Below are 23058 nucleotides of genomic sequence, written 5' to 3'. Positions count from 1 at the left end.
GGTGAACCATTATTTCCTAAGATTCTCCCAATAAATCGAAGTCGACCATTCGCCTTCCCTACCACAGCAGTTGAGTCCCATAGTGCTCAGAGCCATTTGAACCATTTTTTTCTTTCTATCTCATATCGCTTTGCAACGTCACGCCCAGATATTTAAACGACTTGACTGTGTCAAGCTGGATACTAGCAATATTCTACCCGAACATTACAGGTTTGATATTCCTACTCATCCGCATTAACTTACATTTTTTCACATTTAGGGCTTGCGGCCATTCTTCATACCAAATGAAAATTTCGTCTAAGTCGTCTTGTATCTTCTTACTGTCACTCAACTTCGACAGCTTACTGTAAACCGCGGCATCATCAGCAAACAAAACGCTGTCCGACAAATCCTTTATGTGTATAGAGAACAACAGCCGTCCTATAACACTTCCCTGGGGCACTCCCGACTACACCCTTGTCTCTGATGAAGACTTGCCGTCGAGGACAACATATTAGGTTCTATTATTTAAGAAGTCTTCGACCCACTCACATGTCTGTGAACTTATTCCATATGCTCGTATTTTTGTTGACAGCCTGCAATGGGGCACCGTGTCAGACGCTTCCCAGAAATCTAGAAATCTGCAATCTGTCTGTTACTCTTCATCCATGGTTCGCAGTATATCACGTGAGGAAAGGGCAAGCTGAATTTCACACGAGCGATGCTTTCTAAAACCATGCTGATTCGTGGACATACGCTTCTCAGCCTCAAGAAAGTTTATTGTATTCGAACTGAGAATATGTCCAAGGATTCTGCAGCAAAGAGAAGACAGAGATATTGGGCTGTAATTTTGCGGGTCCGTTCTTATACCTTTATTATATACTGGAATCACCTTCGCCTTTTACCAATCGCTTGGGAGTTTGGACTGGCCAAGAGATTCACTATAAATGCAAGCTAGGTAGGGAGCCAATGCCGTAGAGTACTCCATGTAAAATCGAACTGGGATTCCATCCGGACCTGTGATTTATTTACTTTCAAATCTTTCAGTTGTTTATCTATGGCACGGTTGCTTATTGCTATGTCGTCCATACGGGAGTCTGGTCAGATGACGGTATTTTTGTATGATTCTCCTGCGTGAACGATTCCTTGAACGTGAAACTTACAACTTCGGCTACTGTTTTGCTATCTTCTTCAACTGCCACACCAGACTGGTCAGCAAGGGACTGAATGGAAGCCTTAGATCCGCTTAGCGATTTTACGTAAGACCAGAATTTCTTACCGTTTTCTGCTAGGTCTTTTGCTATGGTGTGACGGTGGTAGTTGTTACATGCTTCGCACATAGATCTTTTCACAGATACCCGAATCTCTACTAACCTTCAGTTGTCACCATTTGTGCCCTCCAGACCACGAATTACAGTCTACTTAAACGTTGCCCATAATTAATCTACATCCAGCTTACTGAAACTGAGTGATGCCAATTCACTGTGTAAGTGAGATACTAATAACTGCTTATCTGCGCCATCTAGCAGAAACACGCTCCTAGCCTTCTTGACTGATTTATGAATTTTAGTACTCATAGTTGCTATAATGACATCATGATCGCTAAGCACCGTTTCGATACTAATATTTTTGTGGGCTGCAGAGCTAGCTGCCGAAGACATGTTTTCAGAAAACGTGTTCAAAAGTATTTCACATGACTGTCTGTGTCACCCCCCCACCCCCCCTCCCCCGCGCAATGAATCCATAGACGTCCCATTCTATACTCGGTAGATTTAAGTCGCCTCCAACTAGTATTGGATCTTCTGGTTGTTTACGCACTATTGATCCTAGACTTTCTTTGAACGATTCTACGACTCTGGAACTGTTGTAGCAGAGTCGAGTGCCTGTTAAAAACATCCAACAATTAACTCGGTCTCACCTACACTTGTTATACGAGACCAGATAACTTCACTGTCACACTCAACCTCGAACTCACTAGAGACAATATTTTTGTCAACGTCAGTGAACACCCCCCTCCCCCCTTATTACGTCTAGTCTATGGCAGTGATGTCTAAAGGAGGGCCTCTGGAGTCGACGGAAGTAGATTAGAGTTAGACGACTCGTCTACATATATACGTGTTAAGTCCTGTTCAATTTGTGTACTGAGCACGGCAAAATGGCTGCCTGTACGGTTTACTATGCACGCTAACCTCTCTTTATCATGTTCTCGCAATCGTTGCTCGACATACGTGCTGATGTCAGCATAATGGTTGTTCTATCATATTCAACTGCTTGTTGTCGGCAGATGCAAAACTAGATAGCGGACGAACTTTTGAGTTTTGCTTCACTTCACTCAGTTACCGTTCCCCCATTTAGTATCTACTGTACCCCCCTCTGTTTTTAGGAATTATCACGCATTCCCCCTTTTTTATGAAGGCTAATGTATGTTTTACTTTGGGGGCTGGATGAATTCTCGCTACTATTATTGTGCATCAAGCAGGTAAGTACTACGCAATACATAAACTACCGATGAGAGTTTGATGATACACTACATCATCAGACTTTAACTACATTATCCAAATGTGCACGAAAGAATAATTGGGTACTAGGTTCCAACATAATGGAATCTCTCTATTCGGAGTTGATCAGGATGATAGCCAAAGGACAGGACATACTTTTTATTTAAAGACAGAGGTAGGAAAGTGATCTTTTGACATTCGTCATCACTGTCTTTCAGAATATTGTTGCTCCATCAGTAAGTGCAGATAGTAAGGAATTTTATGTTATGAATATCGAATCGTCCGCGAAACTATTGTCTCTAGACAAATTATGTAAATGAGTAGAGAGTTGAAGTGAAAGTAATGGATTAGATATTTGTTTACATTCCGAAGGTGACCATCTTAGAAAATAATTCTACTTTCTTATTTTTCTGTTCCAATCCCAATTGTTAAAATTATAGAATGGCTGGATCAGCAAAGAGAAAAGTTGTTTATTAGGCGTATCTTACTTAGAGGACAATACTACATCTGATTCTTCCGGTGAGAAGTATGTTAATCTACGTCAAATTCCCCATGTCACAAACTAGATATTTTGGGAGGTAGGACCAGTGGAAATAGTATTGAGAACTAAAATATTATGTATGAAGTTTTTCGCCTCCCCAAAAATATTATTTCCATTTACTAAGAATATTGTTCTGATGCAAAAAGAAAATTTCTAATTGCGCCTAGGTGATGGAGCTGCTAAATTCTGATATTGTACTAAATAGTGATTGAAGAACTGCAAACTGTTAAGAAGAGGGAAAGTGGAGACAGCTAGCAATACTGCGAATCCACTAATCACACAGGCCCATTTTTCGCCCGCTGCCAGTCTGTTTCAACGTAACATGTTTGGATGTGAGGCGTCATGATACGTATGTTAATATGACTACTAGAGGCAGATGTTACATGTAATTCCTCAGGGACTGGCGTGAAACAGACGTTATGGAATGTTCTCTCATGAGTATAAAGCCTTCATTTCCAGTAACATGTCTCATAATCATTTAACAGCGTCGTTAGTCGAAGAGAAAATAAAAGGTAATATGTTTCTTTACGTTTTGAGAGAGCTTATGTTAGTGTGTAATTCTATTTACTTATTCTTCTGTTCTACTTAATGTTGTTAAAATCATACACTGAGCGGAGCTATAGAAGCTTTTGCATAGATGTATACGAAACCCATTTTAGAAGTATAGTTGTGAATAATATGCTATATTGTAGTATATTGTACGTATGAACTTCTGTAATAGAAATAACTTCATCAGTGAAAACAGTTACAGTGCGCGCAAAATGCCGTGACCGCTAGATGCGCAGTCGGCAAGGGAAATGAGGAGAGAGCGGAAGTTGTGGGGGATAGCTCAGAGAGCTGTAGGGGAAATGCCTAGTGTCATAGTGCAAGTGCCATTTCAAAATGAAAGTGGGGCCCCTCCATGAACACTATCACCTCTGCTTTCGTTAGCATCTACCAAAATAATTCAAGACGAAAGTGCAGCTATTTATTTTCGCCTGGATTTTTAACATTTTGTGGCGAATTTTGAGTAAAACCTATACATTTCTCTGGTTGCCATGTCAGTATTTGCTTCTTTGGCCAAAACACAGCGGAGTTCACGCTGTCTCACCTGATAAAAATGTTGCGAAACAATTCTGAAGCAGTGTTTTGTTTTAAGTCTATCAAGTGACGAATTGATGAAATATATTGAATAGCGTATGAAAAAGCACATTCTAAGCACAAGTAAAAAAAGCGTAATATCTTCACATATGTTGTTCCCAAACCCTTAGCTTTCATCATTTCATCAGCTAGCGATGCTCCTTAAAAATTGCAGTGTTTCACTAAAAAATTCTGTAGTTATTGGAATAACACTAGATAGAGAAGATTTACGAAATAACGACATGGTAAAATACACTCCTCTTTGCGTGCTATCATTTGCCAAAAACTCACTTCGATATTTGAATCGGTTTATAAAATATGAGAAATGTTCTGGATGTTTCAGTCTTGCTTTATCGCTCGGGCGGCGCAACCGCAAATGAATGTGCTACATCAAATCAATTTTATCGAGACTGATGACCTCTACCCAAATCTAAAGAAAACTTCAGTGTGTTAGCTAAATTTCATTTGCAACAGCATATAATGTAGTATGCACCCAGGAAAATCATAGCGACCTCTATTCTTCATTGCACACTTTTCCGAATTTCCGTAGTGTCTTACTTTCACTTAAATATCACAATAACTGTGACCATTATCATCATGAACGTGACATGTAAAGCTATAAGTAAAGCAAAAACGTAATTTTTTTACCGATTAGTTTCTATAAAAGTGTTTGAGAAAAATTGCAGGGGGCGCACCTCGATTGTATCATCGCTGACCGGCCGAAAGGCGGAAGACGATTATAGGCCTCCTCTCCCGAACAAACGAATGAACTCGTACACCACTTCGGACGAAAACTTGTCACTGCACATCGCACACCGTATCCTGCGCGCGCTATGATAAGGGAGCAAATAAATTTTTGTGACTATCCTGTAATCCGTATTTTCTTGAGACTGGTTTTCTGTACTGTACATTCCACTTAATAAAGCAAAAAGTTGTTTCATATAGTTACTTAATCTTTATATATGACTGCGTCATTGCACTGTTACTCAGAGCTGCAGTTTCGTATAACTGAAATCTGAATTTACAGGTCAGTAACAGTAACAGTGGTATAATGAGTAAATCGCATCCTGTTATTACTTTCTTATCGTTTTATATGTTGGTTAATGATACACTGCATTAACACGTTACCATTTCCATAATTTCATGTTTTTAACTAATCCTAATAAATTAATTATTCAAGTTTGCAGTGTGAAGTGACGATATTCGGCAAAATGGGAAATCACACGCCCAGATAGGTTGCTTTATTGAAACTACTGCTGAAGGTCTGCAACATTTAGCATTCTCTTACAACTGCCATAACTAGTTTTCAAGGTTTATTGTACAGTGAGCACTGCAGTGCTATATACCAACTAGTACTGCTTTTATGCTGCTTCATTTGTTCTTCAGCTAACGGAAAATTAAAAAGAGTAGACCACCATGCATGCTAGTATGAACGTTGTTGGTCGTATGGACATAATTATCAAGTAAAGACTGAGCTGGACAACCATTTCAGTGTTACGAGTAGCCATATATAGCTACAAAATTCACCTGTAATCGTGTGTAGAGATTTAATGATGGTCATGGTCTCACAAGAATTCAACAACTCACTTCGATATTTGAATCGGTTTATAAAATATGAGAAATGTTGTGGATGTTTCAGTCTTGCTTTATCGCTGGCGCGGCGCAATCGCAAATGAATGTGCTACATCAGATCAATTTTCTCGAGACTGACGACAGATAGAGTATAGAGAAATGTCATCACATTACCAAATGTAATCCCTTTCACAGTATCTGATGTCATTTGACAACATTCCTATATCTCATCCAATCCGTTCAACACTTTCGTCCAAGTCCTTTTGCATTGCTGGCAGAATTACCCTGTCCTCAGCAAACTTTACAGATTTTATTCGTCTCCCTAAACTGTGATTTCCTTTCTCAGCTTTCGGACAAGTACCTCATTCCTCCTAAAGCACGGGTTTGTTTACTTGTGCTAAAAGCATTTATATTTCACGCTGTAAGGTTGGAGATTCATCTGCTTCATGAGGTTGCCAATTTTAGACTAAATTGTTTGCAGTTTTTATTCTTTTTCTGTCAGGTGCTATCAGATCAAGAATAGATGGATATTTTGCAGCTCTTAACCAGGATAATGGGTATCCTGTTTTAGAAGTGCACTGACGATGAATGTGTTTAATTTATCATTGGTCATCAGTGGGTTTCTAGAAAAGGAATTGCTCGATCAGCAACGTTAATGTATATTGCAAATAAAATGTTTTTCTGATTATGTTCTGAGTGTTGTAACATCAAATAATGTATTTGATTGAACTCTTACTCTGTGATGTCTAATACAAAGGCGTTTCACGTAAAAAGCACAAAATACAGCCGCTGCTTTTAGACTATAATACTGGAGACGTTTTATCATAGCTGTTATAAAATCTATATTGAACGAGAATTCCAAGTTTTAATGTGACTCATGTGCTTATTTCTTAACACCATACTAGAGGGAAAATGTAATATTGGAACAGTTCTCTCTAGTATGGTTTTGCAGAAGGAAGATTATGGTAAGCAAACATGTCTAACTGGCGTCATCGTAATGAACTTGTCGTACAGGTATAAGCTCCCTTTGCATCTCTTTTTCTTCACTGCTGCATTCTTAGGCTGCTAGTATATGAAGGAATTCGTGCAATAAGTTTATAGTATTACTAGTTTTTATTGTATCTTAGACTATGTGTTCAATAAGACATTGCTTATTCATATCGGAATATTGATAATTTGACTTATAGTAAAAGAAAGTGGACAGCTGCTACAGTTTTGCACTCTGTATAGTTGATGATGCAATGATAAATGCTTGTTCACTTTCAGTGTGTAGTGTATCAACATTTAGCATTCCATCTCACATTCGCCATGTCACAAACTTGGTATTTTGGGAGGTGGGACCAGTGCAAATAGTACTGGCAACTAATATATTATCTATGAACTTTTCTGTCTCCTCAAAGATATTATTTTCATTTATTAAGAATATTGTTCTGATGGGTGAAGGCTATATATATTTCATATTGCAAAAATAAAATTTCTAATTGTGCCTAGATTGTGCCTAGCTGATGAAACTGCTGACTTCTACAAATTGAATGTTGTACTGAAACATGACTGAAGATCTGCAAACTGTTAAGAAGAGGGGAAGGGCATTCTTTTTTTGGAAATACACCAGTGAGAATGTGATGTTCGGAACATGACTTACTAGTGTCTTTCTAAAAACGGAATGGCTCTATCAGCGAGATCAACTGGGAATACTGCGAAACCACTGATAATATAGGCCATTTTTCGCCAGCTTCCAGTCTGTGTCAAAGTAACTACGTGTGTGGATGTAATTCGTCATGATACTAGACTACTAGGGCCATATGTTCCATGTAATTCCTCAGGAAGTGGCGAGAAATAGATTTTATGGAATGTTCTGTAACATGCCTCTTCCTCACTCAACAGCATCGATAGTCGATGAGAAAATAAAAGGTAAAATGTTTCTTTGCTTTTTTATAGAGCTTATCTTAGCATGTAATTATATTTTCTTATCTTCTAGTCAATTTACTGTTTTTAAAATAATACAGTAAGTGCAGATATCGAAGTTTTTGCAGAGATGTATAGGCACCCTATTTTAGAAGTATACCTGTGGAAAATATGATATTTCGTAGCATATTGTGCGTGTGAACATCTGTAATAGAAATGACTTCATCAGTGAAGTAAGTTACAGTGAGTGCAAAATGGCGTGGCCGCAATATGCGCAGTCGGCAGGGGAAGCGTGGCGAGAGCAGCAGTGGTGTGGGGTCGCTCAGAGCACTGAAGGGGACATGCCTAGCGCCGGAGGGTAAGTGCCGCTCAAAAATGAAAGTGGAGTCCCTCCACACCCACACTTTCATGGCGACCATTCAGAAAGATCTACTGCTTACGTTAGTATCTATGAAAATAATTCTGCCGAAAATGCACTGATTTTTCTTCGCCTGCTTTGTTCACATTTTGTAACTTTCAGAGAATTATCATAAGTGGCGAATTTTGAGTAAAACCTGTACATTTCTACTGTTGCCATGCCGAGATTTGCTTCTTTTGCCAAAACACAGCGGAATTCGCACTGCCTCAACTGATAAAAATGTTGCGTTACAATTCTGAAGCAGTGGTTTTTTAGGTTTATTAAGTGACGAATTGCGGAAATGTAAAGTGATTAGCTTATGAAAAGGCACATTCTATGTACAAGAAGTAAAAAGTGTAACATCTTCACATATGTGGTTCCAAAACCCATAGCTTTTCTCATTCCATCAGGTAGTGATGACACTTAAAAATTGCATTCTTTCTCCAAAAAATTCTGTAGTTATTGGAATAACACTGTAGATATTGACGTTTTACGCAATAATGATATGATAAAATACTCTCCTCTTTGCGTGCTATCATTTGTCAGAATCTCAATTTGATATTTGAAACCGTTTCTAAAATATAAGGAATGTTGTGGATATTTCAGTCTTGCTTCATTGCTGGCGCGGCGCAATCGCAAATGAGTGTGCTCCATCAGATCAATTTTCTCCCGACTTGTGACAGATAGACACCGCTACCCAAGTCTAAAGAAAAATTCAGTGTGTAAGCTAAATTTCATATGCAACAGCATATAATGTAGTATGCACCAAGGAAAATCATAGCGGCCTCTATTTTTCGTTGCACACTTTTCTGAATTTCGCATAGTGTCTTACTTTCAGGTAAAAATCACAATAACTGAGACCATCATCATCATGAACCTGACACATCAAGCTGTAAGTAAAGCAAAAACGTAATTTTTTTACCGAGTAGTATACATTGAGTGATAGCCTCTATTTTCCAGAAGAATGTATGTCAGGTTTTTTTCTAGTCCCTCTGGAGTATTATGTGATAGGGAATGTATTTATTCCAAGACGTTCTGTAAAAAAATATTGGCTTGATGGATAGACGCAGAGAAAAGGGCCGACGATATCATTATTCGTGATGGCTTGAAACTTCATTGCACTGTTATTCTTAAGAGCTGTAGTTTCACATAACGGAAATCTGAATTTACCAGTCAGTAACAGTAACAGTGATGTAATGAGTGAACCGCATGCTGTTATTACTTTTTTATCGTTTTATATGTTGTTTACGATACACTGCACTAACACTTTACCATTTCCATAATTTCAAGTTTTTAATAAGGCCTAATAAATTACTTATTCAGGTTTGCAGTATGAAGTGACGATATTCGTCAGAGTGGGAAATCACATGTTCTTTTGGCCCTGGTAGATTGCATTATTGAAACTACTGCTAAAGGCCTGCAACATTTAGCATTCTCTTACAATCGCCATAACTTGTTTTCAAAGAGTATTGATAGTGAGTACTACAGCGCTATGTACTAACTAGTACTGCTTTTGTGCTGATCCTTTTCTCTTCAGTTACAGGAAAATTAAAAAAGAATAAACCATCCTGAGTGCTAGTATGAACGTTGTTGATCGTATGGACGTAGCTGTCTAGTAAAGACTGACTTGGACAACCATTTCAGTGTAATGAGTAGCCGTATATAGCTACAATATTCACCTGCAATCATGTGTAGAGATTTAATGATAGTGGTGGCGACACAGGTCTGAGAAACGATTCCATGCTACATCAGCTATTTGTAACGTTGATAAAAGGATATTGCTGGTGTTATAGCCAGTGTTGAACCATATGTCACATACACTATCATGTTTGAAGGCTAGATCTGTTGATTACACTTGACACCAGAATTGAGCGTCAGCAAGCATGACAGTTGTGCAAATGTTATTGTCCCACTAGAATTCAAGAACTCTCAGAAATTGTATACAGGAAAACAGAGAAAGATTATCACATTACCAAATGTCATTCCTTCCATACTATCCGATGTCATTTGGCAAGATCCCTGTATCTCATCCAATCCGATCAACACTGCTGGTAGAACTAATCTGTCCTCAGCAAACTTTATAGATTTTATTTCGTCTCCCTAAACTGTGATTTCCTTTCTCAGCTTTCGGACAAGTACCTCATTCCTCCTAAAGCACGGGTTTGTTTACTTTTACTAAAAGCATTTATATATCATACTGAAAGGTTGGAGATTCATCTGCTTCATGAGGTTGCTAATTTTAGACTCAATTGTTTTCAATATTTATTCATTTTCTATCAGGTGTTATCAGATCAAGAATGGATGCATATTTTGCAGCTCTTAACCAGGATAATGGGCATCCTGTTTTCGAAGTGCACTGACGATGAATGTGTTTAATTTATCATTGGTCATCAGTGGGTTTCTAGAAAAGGAATTGCTCGATCAGCAACGTCAATGTATATTGCAAATAAAATGTATTTCTGATTGTGTTGTGAGTGTTGCAACATCAAATAACGTATTTGATTGAACTCTTATTCTGTGATGTCTAATACACAGGCGTTTCACGTAAAAAGCACAAAATAAAGCTGGTGCTTTTAGTCTATAATGCTGGAGACTTTTTTTCATAGCTGTTATAAAATCTATATTGAACGAGAATTCCAAGTTTTAATGTGACTCATGTGCTTCTTTCTTAACACCACACTAGAGGGAAAATGTAATATTGGAACAGTTCTCTCTAGTATGGTTTTGCAGAAGGAAGATTATGGTAAGCAAACATGTCTAACTGGCGTCATCGTAATGAACTTGTCGTACAGGTATAAGCTCTCTTTGCATCTCTGTTTCTTCACTGCTGCATTCTTAGGCTGCTAGTATATGAAGGAATTCGTGCAATAAGTTTATAGTATTACTAGTTTTTATTGTATCTTAGACTATGTGTTCAATAAGACATTGCTTATTCATGTCGGAATATTGATAATTTGACTTATAGTAAAACAAAGTGGACAGCTGCTACAGTTTTGCACTCTGTATAGTTGATGATGCAATGATAAATGCTTGTTCACTTTCAGTGTGTAGTGTATCAACATTTAGCATTCCATCTCACATTCGCCATGTCACAAACTTGGTATTTTGGGAGGTGGGACCAGTGCAAATAGTACTGGCAACTAATATATTATCTATGAACTTTTCTGTCTCCTCAAAGACATTATTTTCACTTATTAAGAATATTGTTCTGATGGGTGAAGGCTATATATATTTCATATTGCAAAAATAAAATTTCTAATTGTGCCTAGATTGTGCCTAGCTGATGAAACTGCTGACTTCTACAAATTGAATGTTGTACTGAAACATGACTGAAGATCTGCAAACTGTTAAGAAGAGGGGAAGGGCATTCTTTTTTTGGAAATACACCAGTGAGAATGTGATGTTCGGAACATGACTTACTAGTGTCTTTCTAAAAACGGAATGGCTCTATCAGCGAGATCAACTGGGAATACTGCGAAACCACTGATAATATAGGCCATTTTTCGCCAGCTTCCAGTCTGTGTCAAAGTAGCTACGTGTGTGGATGTAATTCGTCATGATACTAGACTACTAGAGCCACATGTTCCATGTAATTCCTCAGGAAGTGGCGAGAAATAGATTTTATGGTATGTTCTGTAACATGCCTCTTCCTCACTCAACAGCATCGATAGTCGATGAGAAAATAAAAGGTAGTATGTTTCTTTGTTTTTTTCATAGAGCTTATTTTAGCATGTAATTCTATTTTCTTATTCTTCCAGTCAATTTACCGTTGTTAAAATAATACAGTGAGTGCAGATATCGAAGTTTTTGCAGAGATGTATAGGCACCCTATTTTAGAAGTATTCTTGTGGAAAATATGATGAATGTGTTTAATTTATCATTGGTCATGAGTGGGTTTCTAGAAAAGGAATTGCTCGATCAGCAACGTCAATGTATATTGCAAATAAAATGTATTTCTGATTGTGTTGTGAGTGTTGTAACATCAAATAACGTATTTGATTGAACACTTATTCTGTGATGTCTAATACACAGGCGTTTCACGGAAAAAGCACAAAATAAAGCTGGTGCTTTTAGTCTATAATGCTGGAGACTTTTTTTCATAGCTGTTATAAAATCTATATTGCGCGAGTATTCCAAGTTTTAATGTCACACATGTGCTTCTTTCTTAACACCATACTAGAGGGAAAATGTAATATTGGAACAGTTCTCTCTAGTATGGTTTTGCAGAAGGAAGATTATGCTAAGCAAACACTAGAGGGAAAATGTAATATTGGAACAGTTCGCTCTAGTATGGTTTTGCAGAAGGAAGATTACGGTAAGCAAACATGACTAACTGGCGTTATCGTAATGAACTAATCGTACTGGTATAAGCATTCTTTGCATCTCTGTTTCTTCACTGCTGCACTCTTAGGCTGCTGGTATATGTAAGAATTCGTGCAATAAGTTTATTGTATTACTAGTTTGTATTGTATCTTCAATAAGACACTGTTTATTCATGTCCGAATATTGATAATTTGGCTTATAGCAAAAGAAGGTGGACAATTGCTACAGTTTTACACTCTGTATAGTTGATGATACACTGAAAAATTCTTGTTCACTTTCAGTGTCGAGCTACAGCTGCAGTGTGAGCTGATGTGAGAAGTCACACACCTCTTAGATCATCTCTTCTGACACACAATTTGAGAAGTTTTCGGTGCTACCAGGTTTTTTCTAAAGACAGCCACAGTGCCTGCAGTAGCCAACATATTGAGCTATTATAATTCTGTAGACTGGAAACCGGATAATGTTATTTCTCTTTGCCATTTAAATCAATTTTCGGAGGGTATATCGATTAATTATTCACAGTTTCAAACTCAGTGTGTTAACGTAAAGCACATGGGAGTCTGTAGAAAACTTCCACACACCTCATAGTAGAAATAGACGCATTTATCAAGAATTTTTCAACAAAATGCTTCCCATCTGCGAGAATAACCACAGGTGAGAACGAAGAATCGAGCTTGGCAATGCCGCCCGAAGTTTCTCACGGTCCAAAACCTATTTTAAGCAGCGCTTGATATTAAGATCGCCTCAGCAGTCAAGGGAAGGAGATTAGGGTTCAGCTTTCCTCTCCATATAACCCTTTCATGTCACTATTCTGTTCAGTTCATTTTCTAAACACTTAAAAAATGACTGCCTATACGCCTTGGTGTGGACCTAATCTCTCACCATCACGTTCTCATGATCCCTGCTCGAGATTTGTGCTGGTGCCCGTATAATGGTTTTACTGCCATCTCCGAACGAGTGTTCTCAGCTGATGCAGTATTAGAGAGGGGGCACACTTCTGAGTTTCGCTTCACTTCACTCAAAGAGTCCCCATTTACTTATTTAGTATCTACTGTACACCCTTGTGTTTTTACGAAATCACGTATCCACAATTTATTTCGTGAAAGCTGATGTCTGTTTTACTCGGAGTGTGGTTGCATTGTAGTGTTAATATTGTGCGTCAGGCAGATACTTACTACCGAGTACATAAGCTACTTCAGAAGTCTGATGATAAATTACATTATCAAACTTTTACTACATTATCCAAGTGTGCATGAGGGAATAATTGGGTACTCGAGTCTAACAGAATGGTATCTTTCTATTCAGAGAGGAGCAGGCTGTTAGCCAGAGGACAGGCGAGATATTTGTTTACATTCCCATGTTGCCCATCTCAGAAAAGAATTGTGTTTGCTTATTCTTCTGCTCTTGTCATAAGTGTTAAAATTATAGAATGGCTCGATGAGCGAAGAGAAAGTTTGTTTGTTAGACGAATCTTCTCTGGCGGTGAGTAGTGGGTTAATGTAAGTCTTTTGGTACATCGGCAGTATATTACAGGAGGGGGTTCTCGGTTTTGTTGAAGAGCCAGCAGCTGTACCAACATTTGTAAGTGTGGCGAGTTCTTGTTCCATTATATTTGCCGCGTGTTCGTGAGACGACCTAAGGTTTGTTGTGTGGTCGGGTAGTTTAGCTTAAAATATTTGCGGATACTCTGACTTTCCGTTTTCTCCTACTTGTTTTACTGAAATGTTTCGTCAACTTCCAGGGATATCTTGGAGTACAATATATTTTGAATAATATGTAAACTGCTGTGGTTGGGTGTATATCTCGTTGGAGGTCCAAACATTCTTTTGGCCGTTACTGTATTGTTCTCATATAAGGCTCGTATCTGGTCCAGTATAAGACAATCAACTTATTGTGTCTCTCATTAATGCAGAAACATATCTGAATGAATCGTATCACAGTGTGCCCTCTTATCTCCAACTTAAAATTCCTTGTTAAACACTGAGACAGAAAATACGTTGTTGTGAAGCAATTAGTAGTAGTGGTTAGTCAGTTCGTATAGTCTGTGTCAAAGTAGCAACGTTTCTGGATGTGAGCTGGCATGATACGTACGTTTTAGGACTACGGAAGGAAGATGTCTCAGGTCATTCATCAAGAACTAGTGAGAAACAGACGTTGCCTGACTGTGTCCAGTGTAATGAATATTTAATTGTCGAAGTAGCATTCGTTTCCAGAGATTTCTGTTTATCTGTTAACTGCATAGATAGCTGAAGAGGAAAGAAAAGGTATGGTGTTTATATACGTTCTGACATTATGTTAGCCTATTATTCTGTTTACTTATTCTTTTCATTTTACTGCTGTTGATATCATATATAATGGGTGCAGATGCCGAAGCTTAGAAACAGAAGTATGGGCACACAATTTTAGTAGTACATTTGTGGATAATACGCTTGTTTGAAAGATATTGCTCAAGTGAATATTTGTAATAGGAACGGCTCCGTCAGTGAAGGATGTGAATAAGAAAGGACACATATTTTTGCGACTATCCTTTAATCCATGTTTTCTTTATAAAACAATTTTTCTGTGCGGTACATTTCACATTAAAAAAGGACTAATTTTTCATGCACTTACTTAATTTCTATATATGGCTTCGTAACTTCTTCGCAAGTAATAAGTAATCTTAACTGAATGATATCTACATATTTTCCTGGAGAATGTACGTCAGGTTTTTGCGAGTCACTCAGGAGTAACATGACGCTCTACAGAAAGAAAGGCTTGGTGTGTGCAGGCCGTGAGAGCGGCCAAAGATATTCTTTTTCGTTTGGTTTCAGCCTCGTTTCCAGTGTTTCTTACAGGAGCTGTATTTTCGTATTACCAGTATCGGAATGTAAGGGTGATGTATTGAATAAACAGCATTCTGTTACTACCTTTTTATCGTTTTATATACAGGGCTATTACAAATGATTGAAGCGATTTCATAAATTCACTGTAGCTCCATTCATTGACATATGGTCACGACACACTCAAAGACCTTGTAAAAAATAACTAGACTCACTTATGGCGCTGCAGTCACGGGATAATTTGAACCTTCGGCTGGACGCCATTATAGTGGTTGTAGTCTGATGTGTTGTGTAGTATTGTTGTTTATGAAGACCCTGATTCAACGTTGTATATTTGGTTCAAATGGCTCTGAGCACTATGGGACTCAACTGCTGTGGTCATAAGTCCCCTAGAACTTAGAACTACTTAAACCTAACTAACCTAAGGACAGCACACAACACCCAGCCATCACGAGGCAGAGAAAATCCCTGACCCCGCCGGGAATCGAACCCGGGAACCCGGGCGTGGGAAGCGAGAACGCTACCGCACGACCACGAGATGCGGGCGTTGTATATTTGTTGGAGCGTACATACAGTATTTGTTACTCGTAATTCTACTGTCTGTACGTTCCAATCAAAAGAAGTACAATGGTGAAGAGTTGTGCAGCGATTAATTGTACCAATAAATTCGAGAAAGAACGAATATTACATTTCACAGGTATGTGGATATTTTAAGTTGTTTTGTATGTCAGTGCACTTGCTTAATAAATGTTTTTGTAACACGGTATTAGCATAATGTCTGTGCATCTATTTGCAGGTTTCCTTTCTCAAAACCACAGCTGTTACAAAAATGGTTACACGCTGTCAGGAGGCAAGGTTTCCGACCGACAGAATAACTTCTTATATGTTCTGATCATTTTGAAGAAAGTTGGCTGATTGGTAGTGTTTTCATGGTCTAGGTTAGGTTGAAACTTGATAATTTGGTCGTGAGTTGCCAAAGCACTATGCCATATGTAACGCACTTCTCGTCACAAAATCTAAAGCAAGGTAGAGTCAGAAAATATCTATCAACATAGTGGGCAAATCTTCGAGTATTTTGATGCCTTTTTCGTACATATATCGTAAATGAACTACGAAAAATGCTAGGGGTCCAGTACATAACTTTTAGCAACGGCAGATTCCATGTAGTACGTAAGATAAATTCATAAACAGTGACTACTTGCTGTTTGTTCATAAATTAAAAAGTATATTGTAGTAACGTATTTAAATGAGGCATTATGTTTGTGACCTAACTCAAGGGAAGCCATTTTATAACCAAAAGCGACGTATAAACATTCGAACTCCGCGCGTCAGTTCACCACTCTAATGGCCGCCGCCCAGCTATTCAATTCGTCCGCTCTTCACAGTCGACCATTCGTGCGTTTGTGAGGGCCTGGACACACTACAGATACGTAGAACAACTCATAAAGTTTTGTTCGGCTGAAGCCGCACTTCAGGTTTCTGCCGCCAGAGCGCTCGAGAGCGCAGTGAGACAAAATGGCGACAGGAGCCGAGAAAGCGTATGTCGTGCTTGAAATGCACTCACATCAGTCAGTCATGACAGTGCAACGACACTTCAGGACGAAGTTCAACAAAGATTCACCAACTGCTAACTCCATTCGGCGATGGTATGCGCAGTTTAAAGCTTCTGGATGCGTCTGTAAGGGGAAATCAATGGGTCGGCCTGCAGTGAGCGAAGAAACGGGTGAACGCGTGCGGGCAAGTTTCACGCGTAGCCTTCGGAAGTCGACGAATAAAGCAAGCAGGGAGCTAAACGTACCACAGCCGACGGTTTGGAAAATCTTACGGAAAAGGCTAAAGCAGAAGCCTTACCGTTTAAAATTGCTACAAGCCCTGACACCCGATGACAAAGTCAAACGCTTTGAATTTTCGGCGCGGTTGCAACAGCTCATAGAACAGGATGCGTTCAGTGCGAAACTTGTTTTCGGTGATGAAGCAACATTTTTTCTTAATGGAGAAGTGAACAGACACAATGTGCGAATCTGGGCGGTAGAGAGTCCTCACGCATTCGTGCAGCAAATTCGCAATTCACCAAAAGTTAACGTGTTTTGTGCAATCTTACGGTTTAAAGTTTACGACCCCTTTTTCTTCTGCGAAAAAACGTTACAGGACACGTGTATCTGAACATGCTGGAAAATTGGCCCATGCCACAACTGGAGACCGACAGCGCCGACTTCATCTTTCAACAGGATGGTGCTCCACCGCACTTCCATCATGATGTTCGGCATTTCTTAAACAGGAGATTGGAAAACCGATGGATCGGTCGTGGTGGAGATCATGATCAGCAATTCATGTCATGGCCTCCACGCTCTCCCGACTTAACCCCATGCGATTTCTTTCTGTGGGGTTATGTGAAAGATTCAGTGTTTAAACCTCCTCTGCCAAGAAACGTGCCAGAACTGTGAGCTCGCATCAACGATGCTTTCGAACTCATTGATGGGGAGATGCTGCGCCGAGTGTGGGAGGAATTTGATTATCGGCTTGATGTCTGCTGAATCACTAAAGGGGCACATATCGAACATTTGTGAATGCCTAAAAAGCTTTTTGAGTTTTTGTATGTGTGTGCAAAGCATTGTGAAAATGTCTCAAATAATAAAGTTATTGTAGAGCTGTGAAATCGCTTCAATCATTTGTAATCTGTATTGTTGACGATACACAGCAGTAAAACGTTAGTTTCCATAATTTTAAGCTTTAACAAAATATGATATTGTGAATTACTGACATTCAACAAAGCAGGATATCACATGTTTGAGTCGGGTAGCCTGTGCTATTGAATCACTCGACATACATGCTATTTGCCACATTTTCGGAAGTTATTATTGTCTTTTTTGTTATCCACAATTTGCTGCAAGTATCTATGTCGTACTGATGTGTTATTTTGATCACATTCTGTTATAGCCATCCAGCATTTAATATTCTCTTTCAGCTGTCATAGTTTATTTTCAGTTATTGATGTCTATAATTTGCACTACAGTGCAATATCCTAAGAAGTATTTCATTAGTATCAGCTTTTCTGCTTCTTCATTTATTCTTCAACTAAACAACTGCTGTCATTAACGTATTTCTATTAAAGTAATATAAAGATACTGTGCTGTTGATTATATGGACATTAATTCCAAGGCCATTTCAGTGTTTGAGTAGTCATCTATAGCTACAACACACACCTGCAGTTTTGTGTAGAGACTTACCATACTTGTGCCGATTGACATCTCGAACAACTATGCCGTACTACATTCACTATTTTCCACACTTGATCAGAGGATAATGCTAGAATGATTGCTAGACGAGAACCAGCTTCACCATATCTCACATACATTATAACGCTTCGAGGATAGATTTGTTAATTATACTCGCCACCAGAACTGAATGTTGTGCAGTAAGTTAACAACATTATTGGTTTTAACTGTATCTTCAGTTGCAACATTAGTATTTTTTATTTCATCTTAACACTACTAATTTTTACTGTATCTTCGAGTACCATGTCAATAAACCATTGCTTTTTAATGTCACAATGTTAATAATTTGATTTAATTTATAACAAAAGAACGTGTGAATTTGCTACAGTTTTGCACTCTGTTCGGCTGATGATACAGAGAGAAATCTGTTCCCAACAGGTTGTAACCCCGAGACTGACTGTGGGTAGATGGACACATGGATCAACACACCAACAATGCCATATGCTTGATATTTAAGGGCGAGGCTTCCAGTGCAAACAATACTGCGAATTAAAATATTATGTATGAAGTCTTCCGCCTACACACAGATATTTAAAGAATCTACATCAAATGTTGAAAAAATAACATTAATATATGTTCCTAGATGATGAAGCTCCTAAATGCTAATAATTGAATATTGGACTAAATTAGAAGGGAAGATATTCAAAGCTGTTAAGAAGAGAGAAGGTTATACTTCGTTATTTGTAAATACACTGGTGGGAACATGATATTTCGAACATGACTTTGTACTGTCTTACTAAAAAACGGGATGTCTCGAGCAGAGAAGACCACAGATCACACAGGCCCATATTTCGCCAGCTTCTAGTCTGGGTCAAAGTAGCGACGTTTCTGGATGTGAGCCGTTATGACACGTTCGTTGAACGACTACTAGAATCGTCAGGGACTGGTGAGAAATAGACATTACCTAGCAGTGTCTCGTTATGGAATGTTGTGTAATTAATATTGTAGTATAGTATAGTAGGCCTTTGGTTCCAGAAAGATTTCCCTTAATCAGACAATGCATAGACAGTTGAAGAGAAAATAAAACGTAAGATGTTTGTATACATTCTGACACTGCTCATTTTAGCTTTTAATTCTGTTTACTTATTATCATACAATGAGAGCAGATGCCCAAGCTTTCACGTAGAAGTATGGATTAAAAGAATAATTCTGAATAATATGCTACTGTGAAAGATATTGGTCCAGTGTATTTCTGGAATAGGAATGCCTCCATGATCTAAGAAGTGGAAGGCTGTTTATCAGGTGGGTCCTTCCTAGCTGGTAATTATACATCTCTTTTTCTGGCAGGTTGTACATTAATTCGCCTCTTTACACATCGCGGTGAATGAGGAGCGAAGGGTTGGGGGACTGAATGGATTCAGTGAAAATCTAGATTCTGCACTTACATTTGTAGTGTTGTGTGACTTTATTCCAGTGTATTAGTTGTATGACGATCTTATGAGTTTGTCGTGCGCGCAAGGAATGTGTTTTTCGCTGATCATCTGCTTGTTTTTGGTCAGATGTTTGAGAGAGCAGAAGAAGAAGACTCACCAGTAATTACACAATGGATTCCTGTCCGATTTTTCATAGGTAAACTAGGAGTGGTAAATGGAAAATTGGGGTACCAAACTGATCAGCGAGAGATCTAGTTTTGCAAAGAAATATTTAGGCTCTTGAAAGAAATCAGGATATTTAATAAAACCTTAATTTGTGATTTTAGGGAAAATACAATTTTCATAAGAAAACAGACAGTGTCGAACGGGGAAATGAGGTATCAGATTGATCAGCATGAGGTCTAGTTTAACAGAAAAGGGTTCAATAGCTTGACATTAATCTGCATAAATAAGTAAGTCGTAATTAGTTATTTGAGGGTCAATTTTTGTCCGTTTCATAGCCAAATGAGGAGTGAGAAATCAGTTAATGGTGTATGAAATTGATCAAAGTGTTGTCTAATGTTACAAAAAAAGCTTTCAATAGCACTAAAATAATTAGGAAATGCAAAGATAAACTCTTTTAGTTATATGAGGGTAAACTGAAATATTTCACGAACAGCTGCTGCTAGTTATGCAAATGGAGTGTCAAAAATATTAAATCACACCATAAATTGAAAGTTTCCAGCTTTCTCCTGATCTGTATGTTCTGAACTATAGTGGAATAGCTATTGATATGGAAATAAAATTTTTTTCATGCTTCTGCTGAACATAACGTGAAAATAACAATAATATAAAGAAGATGGTCAAGTGTTTCGCGGGGTGATCTGTCTAAAAAAAGTAAACAGACTATATTAGAGAAATACTTGATGCAAGTTCGATGGTTCACTTAGAATCTTGGAGTTTTAAAGAGTAACGAAAACGTAAACCTTTTCAGACCAATTGCTACCGACCGACCATCGTGTCATCATCTACCAATGGCGCAACTGGATGCGGCCTGTAGGTGCATAGGGTCAGCACACGGCTCTCCCAGCCGTTGTCAATTTTTGTGATGTGGACTCACTGGAGTAGCTCCTCAGTTGGTGTCGTGAGGCTGAGTGCACCCTGTATCAATCTTCCAACCAAGGAAACATCCCTAGTGGTACTATAAATCAAACCCGAGTCCTCTGCATGTCAGTCATCCACGCTCACCACGCAGCCACGGAGGTAGACATTTTAAAGAGTTCTAGGTGATATTGGTCTGGAGGAATTTCTATCGGTGGTTTCCTTATATCACTAGCTTATGAGCATCTCAGCTGTTACGTATGATATGATAATCATTCAGCGGCGCATCAAATGTTTTATTTCTTATGCTTCAAACGGTATGATGTCGACACGTACGAGAAACAGGTCAGACCTCTGAAGTTCGTGTGGCGTGTAAAGTGAGCTAATGATATCACACGGGCACCAGTTTCATCGCACTTCTGCCCAACGCCACCGTGGACGTGTCACGCATTAGAAAGGTCGTCATAGCCCTCTTGTCCACATTTCATGCCTTCTTTTGACTCCTCTACGATGGCGGTCAGAACCGCGACTACCAGCGTTGACATCACACGATTGCCTTATGGGTGGCTGAGGAAAACGCTTCAGACATACCGCCACTCATTATCAGCACGAAAAGGCCTCAAGAAGTGACAAAGTGCGTTAGTGAAACCACCCCTTACCCAGGGGAGTTCGCTCACACCAATATCGGGGTCAAAAACGACAGCATTCGTAACAATATTCAACACTGCTGGCAATTCTGGGACGATTCAACCCTGACGGCCGGGGTGGCCGAGCGGTTCTAGGCGCTACAGTCTGGAACCACGCGACCGCTACGGTCGCAGGTTCGAATCCTGCCTCGGGCATGGACGTGTGTGATGTCCTTAGGTTAGTTAGGTTTAAGTAGTTCTAAGTTCTAGGGGACTGATGACATCAGAAGTTAAATCCAGTAGTGCTCAGAGCCATTTGAACAATTTTTGATTCAACCCTTCTGCATGACATCGAGGTTGTGCAACCCCATAAACGTAATCTGACCCCTTTGGAGCATAGCTCGACGGCAATTTTTGCTCTGGTATAGGGGTTGGTACCACACGTGACCGTTGTAAACCATTCGACAAACTTTGATGATGTGATCCGAAGCAGCAAAGGCTGTTTATCCTTTTTCAGTCCTCCTGTGTTTCGCGCCCTCCTGTGTTATGATCAAGAAGGCCTGCAACGTTGACACATACATGAATGAAAGAGCAAAGGATAAAATATCCCTCTGTGACCACTCCCCCCCCCCTCCACCTCGCAGTTTGGCAACGATTTCAGAGTTACCCGCACACCTTTGTTAAGCACTTTGAAAATGATCTGTACAGAGACATTCACACCCACTGATCTGTGTGGCGCTTTATTGCTGTTCTAGCGTCTGATGGGAGGCAACCCCATCGATAGCTCTTAGATTCCTCGTGCCTGCAAGCAAATGACCCAAATTTCAACTTCCTGTGTCACAATGGGACTACAGGCTTAAAAAAAGTAACCCTTTAATAATTGTGTTGTGCAGAGTCATTTGAGTATATTTAACTCAGTACTTGAATGAGTTTGTGATGTAAAAAATTTTAATACTTTGATACTATTGTAATCATCTTTTTTTTTTAATAGTTCAGTTACTTAATTTTACCGTTGTACAGATACGTTACTATTTTGCTGCGAAGTGTCGAACTGTTACGTTGAAAAATCTTCAAGTAAGATATTTAATACATTGCATTAAATGGGTGTCGACTTAAAGCTAATATAAATGCAGACATTCTCACACACTGTCACTGAATGAACAATTTCCTATGATGTGTCCTCCACAAACAAGATATTTTCATTTACCAAGACTGTTGTTTAGTAGGCTGAAAAATGAGTTCTAAATTTACCTACACCTGACAGCTGCTAATTGTAGAGTATAACACAGTATTTCAATCAGTATGAAGAGTGATGTGCAGGCTTTTAACCAGGGGACAGGGGTAAATTTCATAGACAGACACTGGTGGGAATGGGTGTTGAGAAAAATTGCCATCTGCCTGTTTCTCCAAAACGACTGGTTCCATGAGTGAGGGCAAACGCTAAGGATAGTTATCTGACAAATATCCAGTATTATATGGCGTTTTTATTTCCAGAAAAATGTATCTTTATCAAATACATAGAGGGCTGAAGTGAAAATACATCTTCAGATA

This window comes from Schistocerca nitens, chromosome 3 (genome assembly GCF_023898315.1).
Source record: "Schistocerca nitens isolate TAMUIC-IGC-003100 chromosome 3, iqSchNite1.1, whole genome shotgun sequence".
NCBI lineage: Eukaryota > Metazoa > Arthropoda > Insecta > Orthoptera > Acrididae > Schistocerca > Schistocerca nitens.
Note: the sequence above shows the minus strand (reverse complement) of the source record.